The 10,459-nt window shown below is 44.2% G+C and overlaps 1 protein-coding gene across 15 annotated transcripts in view; it reads left to right on the top strand.

The window, feature by feature from the left end:
• Positions 1 to 1,601: 1,601 nt before the first annotated feature.
• Positions 1,602 to 10,459, top strand: part of SEMA4D (semaphorin 4D) — a 104,943-nt gene continuing 96,085 nt past the window's right edge. For 8 of the 15 annotated variants that reach the window (XM_033085403.1, XM_033085402.1, XM_033085397.1 and 5 more), the window contains exon 1: positions 1,919 to 1,982. The gene's annotated coding sequence lies outside the window, so the exon portion shown is untranslated. Of the gene's footprint in view, positions 1,842 to 1,903; positions 1,983 to 2,196; positions 2,279 to 2,585; positions 2,636 to 2,657; positions 2,714 to 10,459 lie in introns of those variants that run through there. The other 7 variants (XM_033085393.2, XM_033085389.1, XM_033085392.2 and 4 more) reach the window with 7 other exon arrangements.

Below are 10,459 nucleotides of genomic sequence, written 5' to 3'. Positions count from 1 at the left end.
TCAGAGCTGAGAACTGCCCAAGCCTAGATTTTGTAAAATGAGATATTAAAAATGCATCTTTGTTTCTTCCCTTGGAATATCATTTCATAGCTGTATCCCTCAGGAGATGCTTAAAGTCTTGTCTACACTAGAAGGTTTTGCTAGCATATTAATATCAGCAGTCAGTCCCAATGGAGATGCAGGTTAATCTTCTGGTGGTATAAATTACAGCAATTGCCCAAATAAAATATGATAAGGAAATTTGATCATGCTACTGTATTTGCAGCAAGGATTTTCTGGCATGGGTTCATTTAACCCTTTTTTATGCCTTGGTAAAGTCTGGGTTAATCATTAGAACTGGTTCTCCCCCTTCCTGGCAGACCATGGCTTCTCAGCCCCTCCTGCTCCCTGCTGCTGTCATCCCCTAGAGCTGAGCATGACTTCTTTCTTCTCCATGCTTCATATCCAATGTTTTGATGGCCTTATGGCCTTATTTGATGTCAAGGTTGTGACGAACACTGTTTACCCAATGCTAAGTTGGACTACATTAAATCACCATTTTGAAAATGTAATGCAGGGAAAACTGATTGTCCATAGTTTTCCACACTACACACTGTTTGCTAGCACACTGTTTGCTAGCTATGCCAATACCCTCCTTCAGACTCTACCATTTCACAGACCCTGAAATAGCAAGGTTGCTTTGCATCTAAACTTCCTTCATCTGAGATTATCATCATGTCTCCATGTCTTTAAGAGGCTTGATTTCCTCAATTTCTTCATGACAGTATTTCTTACCTACAGCTAACGTGAATTATTAGAGATTGACTAGTATGTTATTGTAAAAATACAATGTTGTGTAATGTTGGAATTTAAAGGTCAGCCAGTAAAGCCAGTGCCAGTATCTGACAAAACTATGTATTTTGTTCAGTCTTGCTTCAATGACACTGGTATCACCTGTTCCACAGCAATAAAAAACCCAAACCAAACTCCAATCCAAAAACAGACACCCATGTGTTGGTCCATGTCATTCATCTGAGCGGTCACAGCAGGCGTGCACGGACATGATGGTAATCAATAACTCATCAGTGACTCAGCAGAAGGATCGAGGGTGAGATCTGTGCATTTACTGACCTATTTTCTGTCCTCTTATATACCGCCAAGCAGTCACCTAAGCGAACCTATGTTTTCAGGTGCAGTAACTCCAGTAACGTTTGCTTTCGGTACGAGTGATTCCATTCCCATGGTGCCGAGAGATGGATCCCAGGTGCGGTTCTCCCTGTGGTCTGCCGCGAGCGTATCCATCCTGCCCGAGAGACGAAAAGGCGGAGGAGGAGCAGCGGAATGCGACAAGTGGCCCTAGGTGCGAGGAGCGGCGGCGGCTCTTGCTCGGCCCGGCCGGACTGCGGGGCACCGCACCTGCTCTCGGCAGAGGCGCCTCGGTGCCTTGCCAAGCCGCGCAGCCCCAGGTGGCGCGGGAGGAGCCGCTCCGCCGGCGCCGTGACCGGGCTCAGGCCACCCGGCGCCGTTGCCGCTGCCGTTAACGAGGCTGCGCCGGGCGCGGGGGAAGGGACGAGCAGCACCGAGGAGAGCGCGGCTCGGCCCCCCTGCCGGACCCCCGGGAGCGAGAGCCGGGTCCGCCCCCAGCGCCGCTCGGCCGCCATACTGCGGGACAACCCAAACTTGTTACACCCGGGCACCAACTCCTCCTCCTCCTCTCCTGCTCCGGCTCCTGCCCCTCCCGCCGCCGCCGTCCTGACCCCGCCGGCGCGGAGAAGAGGGGGCTGCGCCGGCCCAACCCCAGCCCCGGGAAGGCGCCGAGGCGGGCGGGGGCTGTGCGAGGGGAGCGCCGCAGCCCCCCGCAGGTAGGAGCGCCCGGCGGGGCGGGCTGTGCGCCGGCCGGGGAGGAGGAGACGGCGGCGGGGGGCGGGCGGAGGGAGCAGCAGGCGGCGGCGAGGGAGCGGTCGGCACTGGGGCAGCGACCATCTTCGCCTTCTCCCGCCGAGGTGGGTGCGGGGCTGGGGGACCTTGCGTTAGGGCCGACGGCTCGGCCGCACCTACGGAACGCAGTCGGTCCTGCCGCCTGACGGGCCCGGGCCGCCGCTGCGCTCGGGCGGGGGGCGAGGGCGCTGGCAGCCCCCGCCTGCGACGCGGCCGGAGCGAGACGGAGAGGAGGAGCCTCCAGCAGCAGCAAATGAGCGAGGGCTGCCAGGTTTATAAATCTGCTTTTCCTCCCACCGTCCCCAAGCCCCGCTGACTCCGGCGGGAGCGATCGCCCGCCGGCCGGCTGCGGTTCGGCCAGGTGCGTGCCCGGGGTGGCGGTCGGGCCCCCGCTGCCCGTGCTGGCCGCACCTGCCGCGGGGGCCGGGGGCGCCCGAGGGTGGTGAGGACGGATGGGGAGGCGTTTTCGCCCGGCTGAGGAGCGGTCGGTTTCCAAGGGCCAGCAGCCCAGGTTGCCAGGAGCGTGTCCGGGCGCTTCGGGGAGGCCGCTGTGTGCTGGGAGCCGCCGTCCCTCACGCAACCAGGAGCAGGACGCGGTGCTGGGTGCTTGCTCGGGTGACCGGCTGCATGTGTTCTGAAGAGCTGTTATGTGCGGTTTTATTTTACAGCTGTCAGGAGAGTTTAAATCACGTCTCCACAGAGCTGCCGAGTTTGTGAGGTACTGGTGAAGAGAGAGATTTCTGTCCCCATTTGCCCCTCGGCTAATTGTGAGGATTGTTTTCACTGCTTCCCGGAGGTGTGGGTTGTTGCATGATATTTTCCGCGTATTACAGAACTACGCATCATGGGCGTTTAAGGGTGAAGGATTGAGTGGATGAATGCAGCCGTGGTAACTTCATTGTTGCTGCTCCTTTCTATTACGCGACTGCCTTTAGCAGGGAGGGAAGCAGGAGCTTGATCCTGCCCTGGTGTGGGAGGAAACCTGATGGATCTGTAGATTGAAGGGTTTTTTTCAAGTCTGCGTTTTGGTTTAATACTGAAACGTTTCCCTGTCTTCATTCATGTCGTTTATTATCATGCACCTCTTATATGGGGAGTTACTTCGGCTGAAAAATGTGAAACACCACCTTTAAGTTTATAGCACCCGGGTATTTCCAGTAGCTCTGAAAATCAGTGTAGTAATAAAACCTTTTTTAAAGAAAATTTAAATTCTTACAGTAATCAGCACACGGCTACTGACTGCTTTGTGCCCATCAGGTTCAGCAATAGCTACTGATCTCATACTTCCTTTTGGATACCTGTATGGAGGTTTTGTTAGAGGACTGTTTAATGACTTCTTTTATTAGAAAGAGTGCGAGCTCAGGCAGTTACGCAAGTGCGCCTAAAGGAAGCTATGCTGGCTGCATGGATGGCGAATGTGGAGGCCGAGCCGGAGTGGGAGTATCGTTTACTAGCTGAGTTAGAAAGGGGCATTGTAAGAGAGAATCGAGTGGCTCGTGAAAACGCTGTATGTACCCTGTTCCCTGGTGTGCAGGGAAGAGCCTTAATACGGTGTGCTGCCTGGGATGAGCAAGCTATGTAAGGATGGCCACTCATCATTCCTGTAGCAGAGATGAGGTATAGGTGACTTTTTTTTCCACTGAAAGCAGATGAGGGGCATGGGAATGTGTTACTGCATGTATATTCTTAGAGGGGAAAAGAAAAAAAAAAACCTTTGAGAATGGGGAGCTGGCTTGTAGAGGAAGTATTTAACCATCTCTCCCCTCCTTCCCTGAAGCAATTATTTTATATATCTCTTTCAGTAGTCAAGGATTGCTGCACAGTCTGTGGACAAAAGCTGTTTGCATTCATACCAAAATAGGTCCATAGCTGTCATTAAAATTATTCTTTTTTTAAGAAACAGTAGCCATTGTAGGATGGTAGCTGCTTCCACAACAAATGAAGCATCTGATGTGAACGGCTCTATTTCAAAACTAACACTGATTCATAGTTTTTTCTGGATACTCTTAAGTACAGGTGTGCCCACAGACTTAATTTATTATGCTGCGTTGCCATCTCTTTTCTGGTGTTATGATTCAGTCCCCTCTCCTCCCCTCACGCCAAGTCCCTGCATAAACAACTATTACATTGGACACTTGATAACCTTTTTCGTTAACCTTGCATGGATACAGCAGTACCCTGCCAAAAGGTGTGGATTTATACTACTGAGAGGTCCTGTAAAGAGATGTTCTGGGTGCCCTGGCACATCCCGTATTGGCCTGCCTCGTGAGCAGCTGAGCTTCAGAGTTCCCTGCTTCGTGCAGCCTTTTGCTGGGGAGGAGCTGGAGAACTCGAGAGGATCTGTCATCTGCTGAAGGCCACTTGGGTGAAGTTGAAATCTGCACTGTGCTTGCTCTGCGGCGCATTCTTGCCCTCTCTCCCAACTGTCTCAGGGGGTGTGTGCCAAATGAACATTTCCACTTGAAAATACATTTTCTTAGCTGTTTTATTGCAGTGAAGCAAGTGGGGAGTCTCCTTCAGTCATGTCAAAATTAATTCTTGTTCTGGGCAGCTAGCATTAGATACAATCCTTGCATGTACCACCTAGGATGCAAAAGGTGTTGGATAAATTGATATGTGCTTGTGCCATAATCTGATTTTTAAGGATGGCTTTTCAAAGTGGAACTCTAAATCAGTGGAAATAAGATCTTGGAGCATTTATATCATAGTTATCTTGGAACTCTGATGATTGTTTTGTTTTAGTTTTGGTTTTCCCCAGGAAAAAGGGGATCTCAAGCCAATTGTTGCAATAGGGATTTTGTAGATAACAAGAGTATAAAATATTTCCTGAGTGTTCAGAGGTGAAGTTACTTATCCCAGATTTTGCTGTGCAAAGGTAACTAAATAATTGCCAAAGTTGACTAACTTGTCTTGTAAGCCTCCATTGCTTCCAAGTGTTGGATCTTGGTGGATTCATATTCTGTGATTTAAATTAATTGAAAAGTAGTTTCTGAAGGTATATGACCATGAAAGCATTATTCATGAATGGGTGGTGATCTACTATGCTTCTTATTAAACTAAAAATCAAGTACTTGTAGATATGACTGAAACAATTTTTCAGTGTTTTAAATTCTTGGTAGCATTCTGGTGAGAATAAGGTTGGAGATTTAAAGATGGCTACAAAAACAAGTAAAGCAGATTGTAAACTTTTGCTGTGGTAATATTAAACAGTTTAGTAGGGGAGTGTTCTCTGTTGTGCCCTATACTCAGTTGATATATGCCATGTTAATTAACTGAAGAAAGATATGCTCAATTACAACCTGCATAATAAACAAGGAGCTAGGAAGTGCTTTTGACTTTTTGTTTGATTGCTCTTTCTCTGGAATTTTCTGCCTCCTTTTTTCTAACTAGTTATTTCTACAAGGCCTTCTTCATCTGGCTTTGCATAGTAGACCTGTACTTGAGTGTTTAGGTAGATAAGTAAAAGTGTGTTGAAAAGAATGAGAAGCCCCACTTAACTTTACTTGTGTCTTGAGCTTTGAAAGTTGAAGTGGCTGAAGAGTTGCTTTTTGGTGGAGCATACAACTGGTTGAGTACCAAAAAGAGTTTGAGAATGCCAAAAGGCACTGCTGCAGCTTCCATTTGCAGTAGGCTTGCTTGTGCTGTGCAGGCTAGATGTGGAAGGTGTTTTAATTGTTTCCCTTCTGACATGAGGGTTTTGTCCTTGTTTCTTGGATGAATTAGTGGTAGCAAAAATTAGTTTTTCTGTTCCCATGGCTCTTCAGCTACAAAGAAAAAGCTAGAACTTACTGTTTCAGGCTAATGTATGCTATCATCTTGTGTTGGGAAGTTACAGATCTTGCTGTCCAGGATTTGATTGATGGGGTCTTACATTTAATTGTGTTCTGGCCAAAGAGCTTTTACATTCTTTTATCTGCCTGTAAAGTTTCAGGAATGCAAAGGCATTTAGCCTTTAGCTTCTAGAGGTGCTGCTGTTGCCTGCCTTCACCATGAGGGAGGATATTACCTGCAGTAAGAAGTGTGTTGAGCTCCACTTCTAGCCAGGGATGTCCAAGTGCTGCTCAGTTTCCTCCTTCTCCCTGTAACACGAGGTTGTGGTGCGGCAAGCTTCTGGGTATGTCAACGTTTCTGAAAACAAAATGAATGAATATACCAGAACTTACTTTTAGCAGGTTTAGTGCTTTCTCTTTTTTTATGATGGGGATGGAGGAGGAAAAAGACTTCTATTGAATGGATGTTGTCAGTACTGTAACTCAGACTTTTGACATGTAAGTCTTTTAAAGCACCAGGCAGCCTTTACTTCAAAAGTATGTTTTTCTGTACTGCGGGGGCCAGCTCTTGTGGTCTGGGGGTAAGCAAAACAGATGACAAAATAATAAAACCGCCTAAACAGATGAAAAAAATAATAAAAGTCTGTACATGTAAGCAGATAAAGAACTTAGGAACCTTTGTAGAGACTGTAAATAGAGTTAATTGAAGAGCATGTATGAAGTTTAGAACCAGGTTTGTTGGTATGATAAATAGTGGACACAGTTTTTTGTCCTCCTCTCTCTACCATGTATTTCTTTTTGTCTCTGTTCATGTAAAGCAGTGAACTCATAATCCACTAGGCATTTTCTGCATTGATCCTCTTAAAAAATTAGTGTTAGCCTATATATGAGGCAGGCTAAAGAGGATTGAACACTGCTGCAAAATTAGTACCTGTTGGCCTCGTTGCAAGGACAGGCAGGTTCCCTGTTTCTTGTGTGGAGCTGGGCTGTGTGTTCCTCTACAGCGTTGTGCAGGCTGTGCAGATGTGTAGGTGATAGAGCACTGGTATTGAACTGACTTGGAAATATATGGGATTAGCAGACTGGGAAATTGTGACGTCGTTAGTGCATCTAATTAATTAGGTGTGGGACAGAAAAGAATATGCAAAGCAGGGAAAGGTTTATGGATGTGGCCATTTCTACTGGGAGGAGAGGAAAAACTTTTACAGACTTGGTTAGCTCTTTGAGAGACCAAAGGTTGTCAGGAAGCTGAAGCAGGTCTGACAGAACTGCAGCAAGGCGAGACAAATGGGGAGGTTAGTGCCTAAGTAAAACCTCCAGGTCCATGCAGATTTACATGCACTGCAAATGGCAGAGCCAAGGAGTAGGGGGAAAAATGCATGAAATGTGATTATAGTTCTTGCTTTGTTGAAGAGTAGTTTTTGTGGCCAGGCTTTAACAGTATTTCTTAGCATTCTTGTTTCTCCCAAGATAATGCAGGCATTCTTTTTGCCCCAAATAATTGATTTATAAGTATATGCTCAGTTGTTCTTTATTTTTTTTTTAATAAACAAATGATACTGTATGAACTTTGTCGTTGAATATACAAAGAGGTGCATAGAAATGTGGAGGCTTTTTGTTTTTTATACAATGTCTTTGTTCTCATTTCCACGGAAGGAGATAATGAGTTATGATTGTGTGTTACTGGAAAAACAATGCAGGATGTGGGGAAGAGACCTAGAGATGTGGAAGCTCTTGGATTTGTATTTGAATTCTCTCTCTGTGTAAATTTTATATGTTTTGGGGAGAATGGAGCAATATAGACTTTTTAAAAAACAAAGTGCTCATTGAATCGATGTCTTAAATCAGGTCATGGAAGTTGTGCTTGATGTTGGTTAGGTTTGTTGTAATTAAACTCATAATTCTGAAGTACTTCAAAAGGAACTGTTTTTTGTTTTGCTGAGTGTGGTACAGACTGGTCAAAGTTTTTGTGAGGACACAGTTAATTCAGTAATTTATCTGTAATCATAAAATGCATTACTTTACCTTTCTGGTTTGTGGATCATTTCGTGTGTCAGCAGAAAAGACTAAACTGGCACCTTGTGGTGTTCAGGACTGTCATATGCATATGGATAACACTGGTTTGTTTGCTAAATTTATAGTAACTTGTAAGAATGTGTGTCAATACAGATTTTACAGATAGTAGTCTCTGTGCTTTCACCTCATCTAGTAAGGCTTGAATTAATTCAGAAGATATTTATGAAGTTGCATTTAAGAAATAAAATCCCAGTTGTTAATGCAAACAGTATGTGAGTGTTCAGAAAAATCAGATGAGACTCCTTTTGCTTGTCTGAGGATGAAAGGAAGGCAGTTTGGGAAGGGGGATTGTTGGGCCAACTGATAGAATGACAGGTTTTGGGGCGATCAGTATTCTCTCAACCTAATCTTATAAAATATTTATTGCCCTTCTTTCTGAGCCCCGTCTTGGATGTTCTCAGTAGACTCTGTAATTCATGCCAGACGTTGCAGTGTGGGCCACGAGATACTGCTGTGTCTATATCTGTACTTAATTTGAGTATGGTAAGAATTGTCTGCAAAGCATTTAAAAAGATAAGAGTGGTCTGCACACAGAAGTTAATAATCAGGGCCCTGATCTTGCTAGCAGGTTTGTGTGGGTGGAATGTAGCTGAGGCTCACGTATGCCTGCAGAGATTGCTCTCTAGTACAGGGACCTGCACAAGTATTCTCTTCTGACCTTTCAAAAGAGCAATGACAAAAATCCAAACCAAACAACCCCCCATCCCCAAAACAAAAACAACAACAAAATCATCCAAACCAATGAAAAACACACACAGACAACCCTCAGAAAGCAAAAACACCCAGTATCAAACTTTAGTTGTCTGCAGACTTTAGAAGTCTGCTGGATCAATGCTGTGCTGTGCTCAAAAGCTTTTTTTTTTTCTCCCATATATCTGTTGTTTCTTTTCAAAAAAAGTGCCTAAAATGGCCGGAGGCAAGAAATTCAGGCATTACTGTTTCCACTCAGCAACTGCATATAATTACTGAGGATTTGCTAGAGGTGCATATGTATGCGCACACAGATCCCCATCTGTGTGGCTGTAGATGTACCCCACCTGAAGGGTCCATTTGTCAGAAAATTATTAGTTGATCAGAGCTGTACGTGTAAGGAAAAGAAGTATGTTTGATGTAATTAATATCCCCACCAAGAAAGCAAAACAACAACAAAAACCTGCAAAACCATTAAGAAGTGTCTGTATTTTGCTCAGTGGTAGGAATGAAATTTTTCTTTCCTGTTAAAATCTAGTCCTATTTATGCACTAGAGAGAATGACTGCCTTTTTCTTCATTAATTTCTTGGGATTTTTGAAATCTGCGGCTAAATGTTTGGATGTTTGTCCCTGTGGAAATAAATTTACTACTCAGTGGAATCTGACTTAGGTTTTACTCAGCATCAGTGAAATTGATAAACTGCCTTGAAAGGTCACCCTGATTGTCTTCTAGGTAAGTAAGACATAAAATGTCATTTCACTTCTTTTGTACTGAGTTAGTTCAAAGGATTGTATGATGAATATGTGAGACCTTTCCATAGACTTAAGAGCTTTTATCTCTATAATTTTGTTTCTTTAAAGAATTAAAATATAAACAAACCAACCCATAGGTATACATTCACAGTATATTAGCTGTATAAAGTATTTGACTGGCTATTTTTAATGAGGGTGGATACTACTGAAACAGTTTATTTTTTCAAATATGTAGATTAATTTGTTCTAAGTGTATGTTGAATCTTATCTTTTGTATGCCTAAGGGATTTATTACTGCAATGTCAGAGGGCATGTGACACAAATCTCTATTTCATACAAATGTGACTGCATAAATTAAATGTGTATATTGGCTTATGTGTATTAGGACATTAATAAGAACACATTCTCAGATGGTTGAATTTGCCTCTTTGGAATTTATTTAAAACAATAATAAAGGCCTCTGTTTGCATTTGCCTTGAAATGGGCCTCCTATGTGCATAAATTGATTATGCATCAAATGGTACATGTTGATATCCAGGAATTCCACTAAGGTTTTTAAGAACAACTTTTTCTCCTTTTAGCACTGACAACCACCAGGGGTAAACGTAACCATTATTCAAAAGCTGTCTTCTGTTCTCTAATTTAATTGGTGGCTTTTATGAGAGTTCAGTTCCTGTTGCTGCATGTCTGCCTCTGTTTTTCTTCATAGCTCTGCTTTCCATGTTCTGGAATAGGATGCAGATTTGTCATATGTCAATTGCTTTGGAAAAAGAAATTTCTCAGCAGATTATGAAATGATGATCTTGATCAGGTGAAACATCTGATGGTCTGTGCAACCTCTGGTTTCTGCTTAGCGTTTGCTGAAAAGGCAGTATACTTTGAAGATGAATTTGCTATAGTGTGAGGGATAGTGCTGAAACAGGTTTGGGAGCGTGTCCTGGGAGAATCGGTGAGAGCAGCAGAAAGTCAGTTGAGTAGAAGTAGTTACTGTTTGCCTGTGGAAGGTGAATGGAGTCAGCTGTGCTAATTTCTATGCAATAAATGGGCTTTGGGAGTCAAAGGTGCTAATGTGGCCCTGTCATTACAAAGCACCTGACAGTGAAGGAAGCTTTGAGGTTCCCACCGAGAAATGTTGGCCTGCATATTTCCATGGCAACAGCCATCCCTTATACATTTATAACCTTTGATTAAAGATACAGAAAGGAGGGGGGAGACCTTTTAAAAAAGTTACAAATGTATAGCTTTAACTAGA

This window comes from Catharus ustulatus, chromosome Z, assembly GCF_009819885.2.
Source record: "Catharus ustulatus isolate bCatUst1 chromosome Z, bCatUst1.pri.v2, whole genome shotgun sequence".
In the NCBI taxonomy this organism is placed as follows: domain Eukaryota; kingdom Metazoa; phylum Chordata; class Aves; order Passeriformes; family Turdidae; genus Catharus; species Catharus ustulatus.
This window is presented reverse-complemented; position numbering and strand designations above follow the sequence as displayed.